Source organism: Dermochelys coriacea, chromosome 7, assembly GCF_009764565.3.
Source record: "Dermochelys coriacea isolate rDerCor1 chromosome 7, rDerCor1.pri.v4, whole genome shotgun sequence".
Classification (NCBI taxonomy): Eukaryota; Metazoa; Chordata; order Testudines; family Dermochelyidae; genus Dermochelys; species Dermochelys coriacea.
In genome coordinates, this window is record NC_050074.1 from 116,268,231 (window position 1) to 116,278,481 (window position 10,251).

Genomic DNA, 10,251 nt, shown 5'->3' on the forward strand with positions numbered 1-10,251 from the left:
ACTGCTCCTCTAGTTCTGTGTCCGATTAGTCTAATTCATTCCTCTGCCTTTGAGGAGACAGCTTGATCATGCCAACTGCAGATTTAGCAAAGCTAAAATTTAGTAAGCTGTGTTCTGCAGTAGTTTTAGATATGATTACCATTTCAATCCAAGAGATTAATGCTTCCTTGTAAATTAGTCAAAGTAAAAAGGGAGATTAAAATAATCCAAGTGGGCAATATGGTTGTTCAGGCAACACTGTCCCATTCTTAATCCAAGAAAAGGAAGTTAGAGGATCAGCTGGTATGGATGCCAAGACACTCTTATTTGGAGCAGTTGATTTCTTACATGTATTCATATCTTGTATGAAAGTCAGACATCTGGACCACCACAACTGGCATCCACCTTCTCTGATCATGGCCAATAAGGTTTCAGAGGAAGGTAAAAGCCCAGAATGCACTTTGCCAATAAGCAGTTTTGTATGTTGTGGTCACTGGAGTTGAGCATGCTCTTACCCTATTACTCACCTAGATTGTGAGCATGAAGTAAATTCCAGAATTAAGGCTGCCTGCAAAACTTTAATTCAGTCCCTTTGTGCTTATGCTACAGTCTTCAGTTGCATCACCATACATTACAGACAACCTTATTTCTGGCATTTAGCCTTTAGATATTGGACTTTGCAACTTTAGTAGTGTTCTTAAAAAAAAGCACGAACACATTAAGTTACACACAAACCACATTAAGAGAAGTCAAACTCCATTGCAACATCATATTGACACCCACATGGGCCATCAGCATGGTTAGGACCTTTAGTCTCACTGCACAGACTTCTGCTAAGCCAATGGAATACTGCATAGTAGCACTGGTATGCAGTCATCCTATAGACTAGGACTAGATGGGGATGAGACACTTGGCCAGTGGGTTTTATAGACATTTGCTGAAATCAGAGGAATGGTGAACACACATTTCATTCCAGGCTGTGAAGAGTGTCTACTGGGAACAGATGCTTGTCCATTCCCCTAAACTTGACCCCTTCTGCCCTGTCCCAGGTCTTGTCTTTTCCATCCATGGCTCCTCACCCCAGCCCTGTTCTCATCCAGGGAGCCCCACTCTCCAATCAAGCTTCTCACCACTGTCCCTTAGCCCCACTAGTCAAAGTTCCCTCACAGCTCCATCTCTTGTACCCCCACCCAAGCATTCCCATACTCACATCCCAGTCCCCCTTCTCCTTGGTACCTTGTCCAAGTCTTTCCCCACTCAGGGCCAGTTCCCATTCTTCTCCCTCCAGCCTAGTTCTTGTCAGATCTCTGCCTCACCTCAGCCCAGTTCTTTGCAATCCCAGGATCCTTTCCCAGCCTCTAATCAAAGTCCTCCCCATCCCACAGGCTCCTTTCCACAATTTAATCTCATGCTTTTGCTTCTGGGTTCAGCTCGTCCCTCTGCTTTCAATTTAGGCAGCTTCTTCCTCCTAGCTGCCTGAAGCCTCATCAGGGATGGGGAGAAAGAGGCAATGAATGAAAGCAGAGACAGGACTCCTGCTCTGAGGCTTGTCTACACCTAGCTGAGGTAGATGTGGAAAATAGCTACACCCCTAACATTGCTATTACTACATACTGTCCCCAGCATAGATACAGCTATGTTGGTGGAAAAATGCTTCTGCTGACATAGCTGTGGTCACCTGGGGAGGTGGTGTGTACATTGGCAGAAAAACCCCCTTCTGTTGGTGCAGGTTGGGTCTACACTATAGGGTTATGCAGACATGGCTATGCCAGCATTGTCTACACTATGGAGGTAATGCTGATATAGCCATGTAAGCATAACCTCCATAGTGTAGACAATCTCAATTCCAGTGTCTAGAGCCAACATGACTGAAGCAGCCTGCAAATGCAATAGCAAGGAAAATCCTGCATAACCCCAAGCTGGAGCATGCTCTGTACAGACAGTTCAGAGCCTAAACTGAGCATGTGCAAACTGCAATTTTTCCAAAAGCTCACAACTTTGTCACATTTGATTATATTTTTATGTGATAGACCTCTTCCTGTCCCTACAATCATCACCACCTTCCTGCTAAATGACAAGTCCCTGCTCCAGAGCATGTAGGAAAAACTCTGAACCCTTCTGTGGGAAGTTTTATGGACAAACTTTCCTCTAGCCTTATCCTTGAGGAAAATTGATTTTAGCTGATGCTTTTTGGAAAGTATCAGCTTCAGGCAGACATCTGGCATGGAAGATTTCAGCCCAAATAGTTGTTTTTCAGTTCCTTAACACACTGCCAAGCTTAGTCTTATAATAGGAAGTATCAGGAAATGTTAAATAGGTGGGGCTGGTAGCCAATTGTTGCAGCCCAGTCATTTTAGATATGCAATCTACATTCTGAGCCTAGTTTTCAGACACTGGGACATTCCAGGGAAAACTGCAGCTTGATTAGCATCTTCCTGCTCGCTCCAGAGCAAGACAGCATAGAAGTAAGGGCTTATCTAGCTAGTACAAAGGATAAATTGGTCCTGGGCAGCCCCTTGATAGGGAAGAAACAAGCCAACTCTTCAGGCCCTGTTGTGGGGTTCTGCCCTCTAGCATGTACTGACCAATGTGGGCTGTTAAAGAGATTTTATCTGGATGGGAAGCTAGCAAGGCCATCTGCTCACTGCCTTCATGAGCCTCCTCTGAACAGTCACCTGCTAACTATTGTCATCAGTAAGGCACTGTGCTGAAAAGTGTGCTAAAGTTCATTTAAAAATTGATCTTTAGCAGGTTTATCACCAAAGACATCTCTCAATCTCAGCACTGTGTCCTGAGATGCTGAGTGCATGCAGTTTCATTAGAGTCTAAATTGCTTGGAGAGCCAACATCTTGGTTAGTCAGTGCACTCTAACCCAATTCAACTGTTACTTACTACTCAAACAGGAAATGTAAAGAATTGATTCACTGAGCAACTGGTTACTCACACTCACTAGCAGTCCAAGGCAGAGCCAAATTAGTCTCTGGTCTTTGTCCAGTATAGTTAGAGAAGGAGTGAAATTCCCCCCCTCCCCCATCTTGATTTTTGAAGAGACATAGGAATCAGGAGGAGTTTTACAGAAGCAGAAAGCTGTAAATCCCTTGTGGCACACTTAATGATTGCATCACTGGGATGCTTGATCCACAGGATGGTTGGGGGAAAAAGAATCAAGCCAACTGACTAGTCTCTCCAGGAATCAAAATTTAGGGGGTATGTGGCCTCTTTAGAATCCCCTCATCCGTCAGTCACTCTTTAAGACACTACTAATGTCCAGAGACTCTCAGGTCATCCCCCACACCTTACATTGAGGGAATCAGTTCTCCTTACAGATTCACTTTATCTGCAGATATGAAGCAGAGGAGCTGCCCAGCTCCAGCCAGGATCCAGACCATGGAGTATCAAGGGTCAAGTCTGGGACATAAATGCCAAGACAGCCAGGAATACATAGCACTGAGATCAAATCCTCTACTTGGCAGTGAGCCTAGAGTCAAGTAGAGGCAGTTCTCCCACAAGAGAGAAAAGGCCATGTGAGTAGATACATCATGTGTGTCAGGCAGTCATGAGCACAGGGTCACATCCTGTGACAGATCACCTGGAATTCATTGGCCTCAGCTGCTCAAATTCCACTTAATTGGCATTGCCAGTACCCCTCAATCTGGTCCACAGTTAGTTGTCTTGTGTAACAGAGCAATAGGAACACAGGAGTGTTGAGCCTGATCAATGGTCAGGGATAATGTGCACCAGAATCAGAGTGCAAAGGCTTACCTTTTATCAGAACAGTTTTATTACAGTGGTACCAGTTGCATTGCTGTACTCAAGGCTGTAGGTTTTTTTTATTATACCTTACTCATTTTTTAAAGGATTTCCACAAAGGCTGAAAGTTAAAGCAAATAAGGCTATATGCTTCCACTCATTAATTGAGTATTTGAAACTTCAACTTAGTGTTGATTTTATCTTATTAGGAGGAAAAACCACTGAGGGGTGGCGATATAGTGGGGGGGGGGGGGGGAGTCTAATGAAGAGGGCAATGCAAGTGATCTTTAGCAATGTAGAGGCAAGGGTTAATCTGTGAATCCTATGGTTTACAAGATCAGAGGAGTGGTCTATAGATGTGTTGATTCCTGTGGTGTAGGCACTACAGAGAATGGGGATGCAATACAGTATTTAGGACAACCTCTTACTATATTCTTTCCAGTTGGAAGTCAGAGACCAGGACTGAATTCATAGGCACCTTTAAGATGGTATTGGGTACATAGTATCAGTGAGATGTTGATCATTTGCAAAGTGATATTTGCAAACATCTAGTAGATAATAAGGTGATAAGTAACAGTCAGCATGGATTTGTCATAAACAAAGTATCAAACCAACCTGATAGCTCTCTTTGACAGGGTAACAAGCCTTGTGGCTGGGGAAGTGGTAGATATGGTATATCTTGATTTTAGTAAAGCTTTTGATACTGTCCTTCATGACCTTCCCTGGCTTGTTTATGAGAAATGCAACCTAGATGGAGCTATTAGGTAGGTACAAAACTGGTTGGAAAACTGTTCCCAGATAGTAGTTATTAGTGGTTCAGAGTCATGCTGGAAGGGCACAAGTGGGTCCCACAGGGATTGAACAGAAACAGACCCAGAACCAATATTTTAAATCAATTTAGATAATGGCATAGAGAGTACACTTATAAAATCTGTGGATAATACCAGGATAGGATTAAAATTCAAAATGATCTGGACAAACTGGAGAAATGGTCTGAAGTAAATAGGATGAAATTCAATTCAATAAGGACAAACGCAAAGTATTCCACTGGGGAAGGAGCAATCAGTTGCACACATACAAAATGGGAAACAACTGCCTAGGAAGGAGTACTGCAGAAAGTGATCTGGGGGTCATCATGGATCACAAGCTAAATATAAGTCAGTGTAACGCTGGTTCAAAAAACCCACAAAAAATAAAAAAAACCACCCACCACACACACCATTCTGGGATGTATTAGCAGGAGTATCACAAGCAAGACTCAATTCTTCTATTCTACTCAGGCCCCAACTGGAGTATTGTGTCCAGTTCTGGGTGTCATTTCAGGAAGTATGTGGACAAGTTGGAGAGAGTCCAGAGAGAGAGAGCATGCACAACAAAAATGATGAAAGCTCTAGAAAACATGACCCATGGGGGAAGATTGAAAAAAAAATTGGGTTTTGGAGAAAAGACTGAGAGGGGACAGGATATATTTTCAGGAGGAAGAAAAATTGTTCTTCTTAACCTCTGAAGATAGGACAAGAAGCAATGGGCTTAAATTGCAGCAAGGGAGGTTTAGGTTGGACATTAGAAAAATCTTCTGATGTGTCAGGGTGGTTAAGCACTAGAATAAATTGCCTAGTGAGGTTGTGGAATCTCCATCATTGGAGACTTTTAAGAGCAGGTTAGACAAACACCTGTCAGGGATGTTTAGATAATACTCAGTCCTGCCATGAGCACAAGGGAATAGACTAGATGACCTCTCAAGGTCTCTTCCAGGTCTATGATTCTATCACCATAGAGTTTCACTCATGGTGGCCATTTGGCATGCCTAGGGTTCTTTTGAGAAAAGGGGGAACAGAAGGATTGTGGCCCTACATGGGTACCCATCACCATTATTTGCACCCACAAGTGATGGCAGCGAACTTACTTTGGAATGAGCCCTACTGCCAATTGACTGATTTCCTTAAGCCCTTTTAGGGCTCAGTCCTGCTTCAGAAAATTAGGCTTTCCTTCAGCTGCTGAAGGACTGGACCTGTAAGGTTTTCAATATCCAGCCAGTCACATAGAAGAGAGGAAATCTACAAGCAGAGTGGCTTGGTTGAAGGAACACAAGGCTGTGATTGAACAATTGCTAGTTGTATCTGCTATCAAAGGCAGATAATTTTGCCTACTGGCTCAGTTTTCCCAACTGTGAAATAGGGTAAATACAGTCATCCTCCTAGACATATGAAAATTACTTTGGCATTTTGGACACATGAAACACAACACACTACACATGTATTAAATATTTTTCAAGGATGAGGGGCCCAACTCTCCTCACACAGGTGAGGGTCAGGAAGAGTACAGCTGACATTTTTGGAGTTGCACTAGCAGAAGAGTAGTGGGGTGGGTGGCTGCAGGGGAAGGAATCATCATGTTTAACGTGAATTGCTTTCCCGAGGGTCCTGTCTAGCAGTTTAGTAAACTTACAACCAGGAAAACAAACATTTAAGGCATTCAGAAATCCATGAGTTATTCTCAGACATCATTTTACTCTCAAAATGGAGAGTTTGGTACAACACTCCCTCCTTATGGCCAGCTCTCAGCTATAACTTGTTTTCTTTAAAGGTCATTTGTCTTCTCTACTGCAGAGATCAAAGCTTCAGGAGAATATTCCCTTTCTGAAGTTTATGAACACCGTTCCTTTTAGATGGCAATGATTTCTGGGCCTTGACTAATTGAGACAACTCCAAGCAATGTTGCTCACCAAATACAGGCTAAGGGTCCTTTTTAATTGGATGTCCTAAAGCGTTTTGACTCAGGGTTATACCAATGACAAGTGCTTTACTCACATGGTTATAATGTAGACAGAGAAACCTGAGGGGGCTAGACAGATATGTTTTGCTTGATATTATATAAGCAAGTCAGGAACAAAACCTAGGTCTTCTGATCATCAGTCCTATTCTGTAATCTCCCTTTAAGTTCCTAGGCAGAAGGAGTTTACCATCTTTCTTGGTTGACACTTATATACTAATTAGGCCTTGTTTAGTCATTTTAGATAGTCAAGCTTCTTAAGGTATCACAGTAGCAGCTATGTTAGTCTGTATCCACAAAACAGGAGTACTTGTGGCACTTTGGAGACTAACAAATTTGAGTAGAAGCTTTCATGTGCTACAGTCCACTTCATCAGATGCATAGAATGGGACATATAGTAAGATAGAGATAGATATATACACACACACACACACAGAGATAAGTTGGAAGTTACTATACAAACTGAGAGGCTAATTAGTTAAGATGAGCTATTATCAGCAGGAAAAAAGCTATAGTGATAATCAAGATGCCCCATTTAGACAAGAAGGTATAAGGATACTTAACTTAAGGAAATAGATTCAATATGTAGTTAATATTTAGTACTCCAAATACATTAAAGGGCCTTTTATATACTAGTGACTCATCCTTTGATTTGAGGTCCTTAAATCAAAGGAGAGAGAAAACAAAGTAGTGTTATTAGTGAGGAAACCAAATTAGAGTAGTTAAACATCTTGCTTATAGTTACACAAGGAATAGAGTAGTAGCAGTAATCAGTTATTCAGACTCAGGAGTTACTAAAGTCTTTTTACCTATTCTGTGTATTTGTCAGGACACAGGATCTATTGATTTTTTAAGCACCCTTAAGTTTATCAGTAGGAATAGTAGCTCTTTAGAGTCAAGTTTGCCCTTTAATGTATATTTTTACAGTTACACATAGCCACAAGTAGAAGTTAACCCTTTAATAGTAAACAGTAAATTTTATATTTACTTATAAGTTAAACTCTTTAATATAGATACAAAGAAAACACTACTAATGAAAAAAGTACTGATAACTCAAGAACTGAAAGTAAAAAAACAAAAGAAACTTTAAAACTTACCTCTGGAAGAAAAGCACTACTACTTGTTACAGTCACCTATAGAACACCACAACACATTCTTCAAGACTAGCTACTGTTTGTCTCTGCCAGGTTTAAATAACCAGTAATCAGAAGAGCATGCTGGGAAAGGATCTTATAAAAGAGTGAACCTAGGCTGGAGAATGTAGTGGTTCCTAGATAATTACAGGGAAGAGATTGAGTTTGTACCTTTCTGAAGGACTAGATGAAAGATAAGAAAGCCTTTAAAGGTCAAAACTTGAGAGTTTGATGCAGTTGTTACTTTCTGAGATTTTTTTTTGCTAACAAAAGCCCAGTTGTATTTTTAGTATTAGGGATTTTCTGTATTTCTACTGTTGTATGCTGATACAATAGGGTTGCTCTACTGTTTGTGAGGTTAAAAAACAAAATCCTTTCTATTGGAATATCCTTTACTCAGTGCTATTATTTTTCCTTATTGCTATCTGGGGTTTTTTTTAGTTGCTTACATCTGTGTAGGGTGCTAATATTCTGATCTGGTGATCATTTCTACCTGTTCCCCACAAGTATAAATAACTTTGCAAGGTATAAGGTAGCTAATCAGACCCTAAGATTTTAAATAGTGAAGTTGGGTTTCTTCCCATCAGTACCTTTCTGCATGTGAGAAATCCTTGGGGTTGTATCTCTTTTCTTAAAGGCCTGTAGACACTTCTGACATTCCTTCCCCTCCCAAAGGTAAGGGAACAGCACAGCTGTTTGCTGTAGGTTTGGTGGCTATACTTCACCTAGTGCTCTTTCTTTGAGCCCAGAGATCAGATCTTGAACTCAGAGCTGACTTCAATGGGGCTAAACTAGATATGAATCAGTGCAGATGTGGGCCATTATTAATCTTTTTGTTGGGGGAGTGGAAGAGGAGGTTTTGTGATTAAAGCATTCTATGATTCTATGATAATGCACATAACAGGGAATTGGCTCTGTCATGGACTTGCTGTGTGACTGAGCAAGTAATTTAACCCCTCTGTTTCCCCATTTCTAGTGTAAGAATAGTTGCATATCTCAGAAATGTAGCTTGTTTTGTGTATGAAATTTGGCCATGTTCAGTTTTGCCTAGCATTAGCTGCTCCCTCGAATTCAGTTAGTGCACAGATATATATGCTCGAATAGGAAAAGCAACCCTTCTATGTTAGATGTTTCCTGGATGCCACTTCAGGTGCATTTATGTTCAGAAAATGGAGTGTTTATTAAAAGCAAATGAGTAAGAAAGTGATATGAATGTTGCGGGACTTCATATTAATTTTTTTCAGCTTAAAAAACCTTCCAGCTTAAAATACAAACATGGTTTGAGCCAAATCCAGCTCTCAGAAAAGGAGGGACAAGCTTCACTGACTCCAGTTAACAGCTTTTTTCAAAGGAACAAAGTGGACCAGAAGCACAAGTACACAAATCTCAGTCTCTTGCTGTCTTAATGTGCTTAAAATGAAAAAAAATACCATCTGTACTTACACCCACCTGTAAGTAATTCAAATCAGTGGTGCAGACTATGTATGTTCTGAGAACAACTGTGCAATTGACTGCCTTCCCCCATTGGAAGTGTTTGTGATGGAGGAGTGGTTAGGATGAGCTTTTACACAAGGAAACAGGGCAATTGTCCAAAGGTGGCAAAGTTACCTACTTACCTAAAGCAAATAGAGTGTGCAAATAAACAAGAAATACTTGCTTAGTCCACAGTTCCCTCTGTACTGTTGCCACACCAGTGGTTTGGGGGTGGTTCCAGATCTGGAGTAGGACTTTCCTAAGTTTTAGTGAGTGTTCTGAGGTGTGTGCACATATGTGTGTTTGATTTAGTCCTGTCTCATCTCTTGGAAATAAATAATTCCCCAATCATTCCCCAATGATTCCCAATCATTTGTGTTTCCAATGTGGTGGAACAACCACATGTTGAGTAAATCCATTCTGGTGTGTCTATTTAAGAAAATAGATCAGAAGTGGTCTCCTATATGGTGCCTATCAGGGCTCTGTATGTATACAAAGAGATAGGAACAAGGACTTTGTTTTGCTATTGAAATCAGTTATTCCATTGCTCAAAGGTGGCAGTGTGATACAGTGGGCTCAGACTCAGGAGACCCAAGTTCTCCTCTCATTTGCTAGTTGATTTTTGGCAAAACACTTCATTTTGTCCCTCAGTTTTCCCCTCGCTCACTGGGGATAATGATACTTTGTCAAACTCTTTGAGATCTTCATATTCACAGTGCTCTGCAAAAGCTAAGTATTTATTGCAGGAAGCTATGTTTCCATACCATCTTGGTGCCACCTTCAGTTTGGAAAGGCACCTTACACTGTAACATACTTTAAAAAAAAAAATTTTTTTTTGAATGAGGGATTATTTCTATTATAGCACCTCTGAACCCCAGTCAAAGATCAAGGTCCCTTTGGACTAGATGCTACACATCTTTTCAGATAATCTAGTCCATGGATTTGTCAGTCACTTAACTTCAAAATCTGTCATTTCTGATCACTTAAGTAACAGAAGTGGAAGAATGCCAATTTGTTTGCATGGAGGTCGGGTAACCTTCGATCTGAATGGTGGGATGGTGGCAAGGTATGCGCTGTGCCTTTGAACAGATAAAGGTATCTGTCATAAATATAAAGGGAAGGGTAAACACCTTTAAAATCCCT

At 41.0% G+C, this 10,251-nt stretch overlaps 1 protein-coding gene across 1 annotated transcript in view; it reads right to left on the reverse strand.

Moving 5' to 3' along the window:
- ACSL5 (acyl-CoA synthetase long chain family member 5) overlaps positions 1 to 8,198 on the reverse strand; it is a 36,176-nt gene extending 27,978 nt beyond the window's left edge. The window contains exon 1 of the mRNA XM_038411271.2: positions 7,600 to 8,198. The gene's annotated coding sequence lies outside the window, so the exon portion shown is untranslated. The remainder of the gene's footprint in view (positions 1 to 7,599) is intronic.
- Positions 8,199 to 10,251: the final 2,053 nt, after the last annotated feature.